The sequence below is a fragment of the Xenopus laevis genome, chromosome 1S, assembly GCF_017654675.1.
Source record: "Xenopus laevis strain J_2021 chromosome 1S, Xenopus_laevis_v10.1, whole genome shotgun sequence".
In the NCBI taxonomy this organism is placed as follows: domain Eukaryota; kingdom Metazoa; phylum Chordata; class Amphibia; order Anura; family Pipidae; genus Xenopus; species Xenopus laevis.
The window spans coordinates 177,588,444-177,598,991 of record NC_054372.1 but is presented as its reverse complement, the minus strand read 5'-3'; positions in this window follow the sequence as shown (position 1 = coordinate 177,598,991).

Genomic DNA, 10,548 nt, shown 5'->3' with positions numbered 1-10,548 from the left:
GTTAGCTTGGGCCATGGAACCTTACCAGGCTGCTGCTTCTTCGTCTATGGAGGCTTATTTTGACGTGATGATGGAACGTCTGGACAGCCAAGAGACACAACAGGCGCATCTTGCTCAAACTTTGCAGCATATTACAATGCATTTGGAGACTCCTCAAATTTCTGGGACCTCTGCTCATTTTCCACCGCCTGCACCAGCAAAGGTTCCTAAGATTCCTGCTCCAGTTAGTTTTGGGGGTGATCCTGATGGTTGTCGAGGATTCCTAACGCAATGCAGGATCCTATACGGCCTCCAAATATGCTATTAATTTCCGGACTTTGGCTGCTGAAATGTCCTGGAACAATGAGGCACTTATTGCAGCATTCTGGAGGGGGCTTAATGAGGACCTAGAGGACGAGCTGGTTACTCGGGATCTACCTACTTCTTTTGATGATTTCGTAGCATTCATTGTCAAGATAGATTCCCAAATGAGAAAGAAGTCTTCACTCAAGTTCCGTGTCCGCAAACCCGCTTTTTCTACCTTTGTTCGATCTGAGTCTCTTCCTTCTATGGTTCCCACTCCACCGGTTCTTAATGAACCTATGCAGATTGGAGCTACACGATTGACTGCTGAAGAAAGAACACAGAGGAGACCTGAAGGACTTTTTTATGTATTGTGGTCTCGGTCGGCATCTCATTAGGTCTTGTCCAACTAGACCTTAATGGCAGCGTCAGGTATATGCTCCAGCCTAGTTGTGAGGGGGGAGTCTTCCCTAGGCAAAATTTGTGCACTACCAAATGTTTCTAAGTCTCGTCTGTTTCTCTCTGCTTCCCTCTCAACCCTATCTGGAACGTTTTCCTGCCAAGCTTTTGTTGATTCTGGAGCTGCAGGAAATTTAATCGACAAATCTTTTGTGAAGACCTGTGGGTTAAGATCTGAGCCCCTCGAGGTCCTGCTTTCGGCTCCTGCTGTGGATGGCTGACCAATTTCTCCAGGACTCCTTTCTTCAGCTACTACTCCAGTTCTCTTCCAAGTCGACAGTCTTCACGAAGAGAAGATTTCCTTTCTGATCATCCAGTGTCCTGAAACTCCCATAATTTTGGGGTTCCCCTGGCTTCGGTTACATAATCCCTCTTTCGATTGGTCTGCTGGAGAACTCACCGTTTGGAGCTCGTTCTGTCGCTTAAATTGTATTTTCTACTCCTTTGTTTCTGTCTCTGCTTCCTCTTTGTCCGCAACCGCTAGTCTTCTTCAAGATGTATATAAAGATTTCACAGGTGTTGAGAAGAAGAATGCTGAGATTCTACCTCCACATCGGGTTTATGATTGTCCTGTTGATTTGTTACGCGGTGCTTTTCCTCCTAGGGGAAGAACATACCCTCTATCTGTCCCTGAAACACTAGCTATGAAGGAGTACCTTTTGGAGAACTTATGCAAAGGTTTCATCAGGAAGCCTACTTCACCCGCTGGAGCCAGTTTCTTTTTTGTGCCGAAAAAAGATGGCAGTCTCAGACCTTGTATCGTGCATTGAATAAGATTACGGTTAAGAACCGGTACCCTCTTCCACTTATTCCGGAGCTCTTTGATAGGTTATGGGGAGCAAAAGTCTTGACTTACAAGTAAAACAGGTTTTGGTCGCATTAAGAAAGAATTATGTCTATGCCAAGCTTGAGAATTGTGAGTTCCACAAGACCAGTATTTCCTTTTTGGGATACGTTATTTCTCCTTCAGGCTTTGAAATGGACCCAGTCAAGGTCTCTGCTGTTCTGAATTGGCCAGTTCCCATGGGCTTGAAAGCCATACAGTGATTTTTGGGCTTTGCCAATTTTTATCGTAAATTCATAAAGAATTTCTCTCAGACCGTGACTTCCATTAGAGCACTCACAAAGAAACCATACAAGACTTCATAGACTCCGGAGCCGCAAGAGGCTTTCTGTAAGCTCAAACAATTATTCACTTCAGCTGCTATACTCACTCATCCTAATCCAGCCCGTCTGTTTGTTTTAGAGGTACATGCCTTCGAGGTGGGCGTAGGTGCCGTTCTCTCCCAGAGAATGGACTTCCATGGAGCTCTTCATCCTTGTGATTATTTTTCACAGACTTTCTTCAGCAGAGAGAAATTATGATGTGAACAACCGCAAATTATAAAAATCGCTCTGGAGGAGTAGTGTCACTTGTTGGAGGGTGCTAATCAACCTATTACCATTCTGACAGATCACAAGAATCTAGAATATATTTCTTCTGCCAGAAGACTTAATCCTCGTCAAACTCGTGGGCTTTTTTCTTCTACAGGTTTAATTTTTTAATTTCTTATCAACCAGGGTGCAAGAATATGAAGGCTGATGCTCTGTCTAGATGTCTCATGGAAAAGGAGGCTGATCCCTCCTCATCCTGCCCTATTATTCCTTCTGAGTTTATTGTGACTCCTACTTCTTTGTGCTGATCCGAATGTCCAGCTGGGAAGTTATTCATTCCTCAACAAATGGTTACTCAAGTTCTCAACTGGGCTCATTCATCAAAAATTTCTGGTCATCCTAGACTTAAAAAGATGCAGGAGTTTGTGTCTAGATACTGTTGGTGGCCGTCACTTGCCAAGGATGTTAACCTTTTTATTTCGGCCTGTTCTGTCTGTTCACAGCAGAAGGTTCCTTGTTACTTACCCTGTGGTCTGATTCAACCCTTGCCTATACCTGCACAACCCTGGCTAGATATTGATATTCGTTGTGGAGTTGGTAAATTCTCCGAGATGACTACTATTCTAATGTTGGTCAACAGATTTTCAAAGATGGCTCATTTCATTCTGCTGAAGAAACTCCCTTCGGTAGCTGTTCTGGCTCAGCTTTTAATTAAGGAGATTTTTGGTCTGCACGGTTTTCCTCTATCTACTGTGGTGTGCAGTTCATTTCCAGGTTCTGGCGATCCTTCACTAAACTGTTGGGGATCAAATTAAATTTTTCATCTGCTTACCATTCTCAAAGCAATGGTCAGAAAGAAAGGACCAATCAAACGCTGGAACAGTTCTTGCGATGTTTTATTTCTCAAAATCAAAACTATTGGGTTGAACTTCCTCCTTTCACTGAGTTTGCCCATAATAATTTAAGTCATGATTCTTTGGGCTGTTCTTTTTTCACCGTTTTTGGTTATAATCCTTCTGCACTTCCAACTAACAACTTTAAAGTGGAGGTTCCTGCCGCTGACGCATTGGTTCGTGAATTTAAAGCTATCTAGTCGCAGGTTCATCAATCCCTCCTTAAAGCTTCTTCACGTCAAAAGATGGCTGCAGACAAACGTCGCCAGTCCTCCCTATCAGATTGGAGTTTCAGTCTGGCTTTCTACTCATCATATCAAACTTTGTTTGCCTTCTCCCAAGTTTGGACCTCGTTACATTGGCCCTGTATCTGTCAAGTTGGACCTTCCTCCTAATATGAACATTTTAAACTCTTTTCATGTTTCTTTAATCAAGCCTCTGGTGAGAAACATTTTTTCCTGTGATCAACCTCCTCCTGCTCCCATTTTATTTGGTGATCATCAAGCGTTTGTGGTCCAAGAGATTCTGGACTTTCAAAGATGTAGAGGCAACATTCAGTATTTGGTGCACTGGAAGGGGTTTGGGCAAGAAGAGAGGTCTTGGGTAAAAGCCTCTGATACCCATGCTCCTCGGTTCGTCAGAGCTTTTCACAGAAGGTTCCCTCACAAGTTATGGGAGTCACGGAGGGTACTCCTGAAGGGGGGGTACTGTAAGATGCGCAGGGAGATCTGATCCCTCACTTACCTCCCGACGCACCTCTCTTCCTGCTCTAGTGCGCAGGCACGCACTTCCGGTGTAGCGGTTTTTTGATGCTGGCGTTTAGGGATGTCGCGGACTGTTCGGCGGCGAACTTGTTCGCGCGAACATCGGCTGTTCGCGTCCGCCGCAAGTTCGCGAACGTCGCGCGCCGTTCGCCAATAGGCGTTCGCGTCAAAATCGTTCGACCATTCGATCGCAAAAATCGAACGATTTTCGTTCGATCGAACGATTAAAATCCTTCGATCGTTCGAATCGAACGATTTTCGGATGTTCGAAGTTCGCAAACTGTTCGCGAACTGTTCGAATTTTTTGCCGGTGTTCGCGAACGGCGTTCGCGAACACATTATCTGCGGTTCGCTACATCCCTACTGGCGTTTGACGCCCGGCGTCACGATGCTGGCATTGTGATGCGGAGCGTCATGATGTCACTACCCGGCGCCAGTTTTGAATCTTTTGGCGCCAGATCCTTTTTAAAAGCCAGATTCACCATTTTGTCATAGCCCAAGTTAGGCTTCAGTTTACTGTTCCTGCTAAAGCGTATTTTTTTTTGATCTCCTGGATTTGATCTCCTGGTTTTTGACTTTTGCCTGACCCTTGACTACGATTCCTGCCGCCTGTCATGAGCCCTTCGCCTGATTCTTGACCACATCTTCTCTAACTCCTTGCCGGTACCTCGCTTATGGACTTGTTTCTAGCTACAATGGCATTGGTGAACACCGGAATCCACAGGGTCCATCTGTGCATTCAAGTGTATTAGTCACTGCGCAAGGTTCCTGATAACGTGAGTGTTACACTTACAGATAGACAGAGATAACTAGTAGACATAATAAAAGTAATTAGGATGGGTTGTAAATAGTCAAGGGGCCTGGATTCAGTCAGGTCACATAGTTTGAACTAGACAAGACAGAATAGGGTAAGGTTAACACAACAGTGTACAATTAGGAATTGAACAAGAAAAAAAGTATAGATACAGGTAAGGGTTCCACGGAGTGGGATAACATATGGAACCAGTATCCACTTCACATGTCCATACCAGATTGTAACAAATGAACTACAAATAGGAATTGTGACCTGTAAAGATAAGAAAATATTTCAGCCCAGATATTGATAAGACCCCCAGGGTAAGCACTTTAACTTTAGCCAAGGAAGCAAACACTAGTACAGTCAGCACCTTGTTGTTAGGTGAAGTCAACCTAAAGGAAAGTGTTTTTTAAAGGAACAGTTCAGTGTGAAAATAAAAACTGGGTAAATAGATAGGCTGTGCAAAATAAAAAATGTTTCTAATATAGTTTGTTGACAAAAATGTAATGTATAAAGGCTGGAGTGACTGGATGTGTAACATAATAGCGAGAACACTACTTCCTGCTTTTCAGCTCTATAACTCTGAGTTAGTCAGCGATTTGAAGGGGGGCCATATGGGACATATCTGTTCAGCGAGTTTGCAATTGATCCTCAGCATTCAACTCAGATTCAAAAGCAACAGATATGAACCACGTGGCCCCCCTTCAAGTCTCTGATTGGTTACTGCCTGGTAAACCAAGAGAGCTGAAAAGCAGGAAGTAGTGTTGTGGCTATTATGTTAAACATCCAGTCACTCCAGCCTTTATACATTACATTTTTGCCTAACTATATTAGAAACATTTTTTATTTTGCACAGCCTATCTATTTACCCAGTTTTTATTTTTACACTGAACAATTCCTTTAAGTGGTAGATTGTCCTTAGCTGTGTTTTTTCTAGGTGTCATATCCCTTGGTTAAAGTCATATCTGGACATAAAACTCCTGTCTCTGTTTAGGTCACATTCTAGGGTGTTAAATCAACAATCAATTCGTTTAAATTGGGGATCTGTCTGTATGCTAGGAGTGGAGGTTCTGGAAATATATTGTGCAGCCTCTTGTCATCAATGAGTATATATTATGTTGTTGCAGGTGTATTTGACAAGCCATAATTCCATCCCTCTGAGGGACGTTTGTGTATAGGGACTCCACATCCATTGTGGCTAGGATGGTTCCCTCTGGCAAGTGTCCTATAGTGGCAAGTTTGTTCAGAAGATCTGTGGTGTCCTGAATGTAGCTAGGTGTATTTCTGACCAGAGGCTTCAGGATATTCTCCACCCAACCTGAGATGGATTCCATCAGTGTACCAGTTCCTGAGATAATTGACCTTCCTGGGTTTCCCTCTTTGTGGATTTCAGGAAGCATGTAGAAGTGGCCTAATTTCAGATTCTCAGGGATTAGAGTGTTTAGATGGTCTCTGATGTATAAAAGTAAGTTTTTCACTGTTATACTTAGTTCTTTTTTATAGCTATCAATAGGATTCTCCTGCAACTTGCAGTAGTGCATGTCATTGGACAGCTGTCTATGAGCTTCCTGTGTGTAGTCCAGCGTGTTCATGATGACTACTGCACCCCCCTTGTCTGCTGGTTTCATAATGATGTTGTTATTTCAAATGAATAATGAATACAATGTCACATGTTATTTCTAACCCCCAAGATTACATCTATTTAAAACGTATTTCTTTAGAAAGAAAATTCCCCCTTGTACTATAACAATTCTTATATATATATTGTTTGGGAGTAACCTATTTATGGTGTTGTTCCTTTCCATACATGATTGACACCTAGCCTGCCCCATTTTTGAATAATAAAAAATCTCTTTGTATAAGAGAATTTTTATAAAACAGATAAATCTGTTAATATATACAGTTTATCATAGTGAACAGGGCCTAGATCTACAGTCGAATGACTCACTAATCCCTGTTACTATACTTTATTTTATAATTATCTTTGTTTATAAATTCAATGTTATGTCTGGTTGCATAAGGTTTTTGCTGATAAAGTTTTTGATAATTTGAATTAACCTCAGAATAGAGCAATAAGATGGCGATGAACCTGCCTATTAACTTGTATACGATGATGTTATATCAAGAATCACCAATCATAATGCTCTATGTTACCTCGTTTACTCAGTAGCATTATACTTAATTCTAAGTGGTCAAATTGTGATTTAAATAAGCCATGGGAAGTGTGAATATGCAGCCTATGATTCAGTATCTGAGAGAAATGAAACTTTTAAGGCGATGAGGTTGTATCCTTGAGTTCTACAATAAATTACTATCTGTTTTGACAACCCGGCCTGGAAGACTGGTCTCTGCTAGTGCCCGCTAGACGGTGGTCCGCTCCCTAAGCTGAGGGTTCAGGGTGGTGCACCTGGACCTCCCTTCAAAACTGGTGAGTTCTACTAGTAATCTTCTACGTTTTCCTGACTACTATCAACTAATAGCGTGTGATTAATATTCACTTCAATAATATCCTTAGTTTCCCAGGCAAGAATAATGGCTATACTGTAGGTGATCTCTGTTTTCCCACACCTGTTCTAAATCTCCAATTATCCAGCCTTTAAATTCCTACCTATCAGTTTCTTCCACGCCCATTATAGGTCAATCTAGCTTAGTTCCTGGGTGTGCTCTCTGTTCTGTTTATCTGTTCCTAACCCCCTGCCTGTATCATGACTTTGACTGAACTCTGCCTGGACCAACCCCTTTGCCTGTTTGACTTATCTTCTGGATCCTGATTTTGTACTGCGCTACTGTTCTGGTTTTGACCCGGCCTGCCTGACTCTGATTCTTATAAGTTGCCTCAGTCCTCATCCTACGATCCGGTTCCTTGGTCCTTCGCCATGGTCCTCTCACTTTAAGACCTGGTGGCACCTGAGTAGCAGAGGAGTCCACCCAAAGCCACAGGTGGCTGTTAAAGGCTGAAGGGTGAGCTGTGACTGGGACCTTGGCAGTTGTTCTGGGTTGTGGGTTACCGATCATATCATAAAGGAAGTGAAGTTAGCAAAGGCCCACTATTAACATTTGATCATATTTTTTGTCACATCTTGGCTTGGTTGAAGTGTCTGTGGAAAAACTAATCAACAGATAAAAAGAAAACTATGGTACCCATTAACATCAAGAGAGAAAACTACGGTACCCATCAATATATGGTACCCTGAAATGTTAAGTGGGTGTAACATCTTGTAATACAATAAAATGGAAATTGTGCAAACAAATCGATAATTTAAAAAGTATGCTTGGTGTAATTTTTTTATCTAAGATACTCCCTTGTGATTTGGATCTCTGATGTAAAGTGAATCATGCCATCGCTAATGTATATTCTTGTCCTGTTCATTACATTATAAATTTACAGCAGTATCAAATTTACAATATATTATTCATGTTTGACTTGCATTTATTTTAAAGAGGACAGTACCATGTACTTGTGATGGTTGTTAAGATAGTATATAAATATATTGAAACAATATAATCCTGTGGAATCTAAGGGTGATGGCACACGCTGCTATTCGGAGAGATTAATCGCCCACTGACAAATCTCCTCTTCTTCGGGCGACTAATCTCCCCGAAATGCCTTCCCACCAGCTAGAATGTAAATCACCAGCGATATGGCAGTTTTATCGCTTTGGCTTTCTGAAGTCGGTCGAAGTTTTCTCATGAGGCAACAAAAAGCGATCTGAATGTCATCCCGCTGGCGATTCACATTCTAGCAGGCGGGAAGGCATTTCGGGGAGATTAGTTGGTCAAAGAAGAGAAGATTTGTCTCTGGGCTACTAAGCTCTGTAATTATAAAAATATATCTGGAACGGTCTAAATCCTAAAACGGACGAATGGCTAGTGTCAGAGGGTTGATATTTGTCACCCCCACCCTCTATGACGCCATAACGCTATATGGCCCAAGGCAGGATGGACTTTAAGAACTAATGGTCTACTGTGGACAATGGTCACTCATATAGCTTATACTAGGCCATACAAACAAAAGATCATCACTCTGTTACTTAAATTCCAGAGTGTCAGCATAACGCCAGTCTGTCTGTTGGGGCCCCTTACTGCTGAAGTGCTGCTCAAATTACTGGAAATACCACAATGGCCTTGGTTAGCCGATAGCTGATTGCGAGGCTGTGGACCGTTGGAGCTAGGCACAGTATGTTACCACATTCCTTTGATAACATGTAATACTAAGTAAATCATTTAGACATTAATTGTCCGTGAAACCCTTGTCACAATTATTGTAAAAGCCTTCTGAAAGCTATATAATGCCTGGACCAAGAGTTTGGTCTTTGGTAAGTCCTTGGCTGACATTCTGTGTGTTACTCCAACAGCTTACCCAGACAAAACTGTTATGTTGTATTATGTAAGAATAAATTGCCTGACTATTACTAAAGGTTTTCCTTTACTGAGTTTTGTCTTACACGAGGTCAAAAATGGTACTACAAAAAATACCATCAGCTCCCTGAATAGAAGAGTGTGCCACCACCCTTATTGTTTACATGCTGTTAGTAGCATTATGACATGGAGGGTGTGTGCTATGTTTTGTCAACCTGGAATGTTCAGTGGTGTTGTGGTAAGGTATCCTAAAGAAGTCATAAATTACTATTCTACAAGATTAAGATTTAGTCTGAAAAAATATTTAAAACTCTTTAAGTTTTTCACATCAAACTGAATCTGAACAGCCAATGTTTCAGTAGTTCACCCCAAGAAAAAGTTAATCCAATTTACCAGATATTTCACCCACTTTCCCCATTAGGTTTTTACTCAAAGGTGTTCTCCAGCTTTGAGCAGGCCAAAACAATTTAATCCCTTGGGGCAAAACTCACAAATCAGTCAACAAAAAGGCTCTGTACAATAACATATGACATAAATCAACTAAAAATGTATTTCTGCTGCTTGTATGCACGAAACTCATACTGCCTCGTCTCCTGCACACCTCTATGAACCAAGCAGAACAATATCAAACTGATTTTAGCTCATTTGTATGTATTCTCTGCAGGAAATGTTCTCCACCTTGCAGAGGCTTTTCACAAAAGTTAAGCTAGCCATCATAGCTTACTCTTGAAAGTCCTTAGCCTACTGATCAATATGTGGGGCCAAAATCATAGTCTCCCTGACTGATATCTCAGTCAGAACTAAAAAGAAGACTAGAAACTCATTGGGTGAGTACCATTTCATGCCATGGAGGTTTCCGTCATCTCACGTGGTCTGCTAGCTTCCCATGTGGGCCAATAGTCTTATACGTATGATCTTTACGTGGCAGAGCCTCTCCAAAAAAGAATGGCAAAATATTCACCAAATCTTCATTGTACATGAAACTGGTACCTGATTTTGTAGAGTGTCAAAGTTTAAACAGGTGTCAGGTACTTACCGCGATTCTGGGAGACACGGATCCTCAGCGCGATGCGTTCCAGCGATGCGTTCCAGCGATGCGTTCCAGTGACGTCACGGCGCAGGCGCCTTGACGCCGGCGCAGGGGAATTGCTGGGCGCAGCGTGATGACGCAGGCAAGGGTATTTCTGCCGGCGCAGAGTTTCTCCCAGTGCTCGGACATCGCTTTCTAGCTGTTGTGAGTAAAAGTTATCTGAATATTTTTGTACTTTGGTTTGACCCTGCTTTGCTCTTGACTACGCTCCTGCTTAACCCCTTGGAACCCTGCTTGACCTTTTGAATTCCTGTTGCCGAACCTGCTTGTTTAAGACTACGCTTCTGTGTTAACCCTCTGTACTCTGCTTGATGCATTGATCTCCTGTTGCCGAATCCCTGCCTGCTTTCTGACTTCGCTGCTGAATTAACCCTTGGACCTTTGCTTGTATCTGATCACCTGTTGCCGAACTTTGCCTGTCTCTCGATTATGTTCTACCTCGACCCTTGCCTATCGACGGAAGTAATCCTTGCTGCCGATCCAGTTACCCAACTTCGTCTCCAATCCTGTCTCGTCTTGGGAGCCTATTTC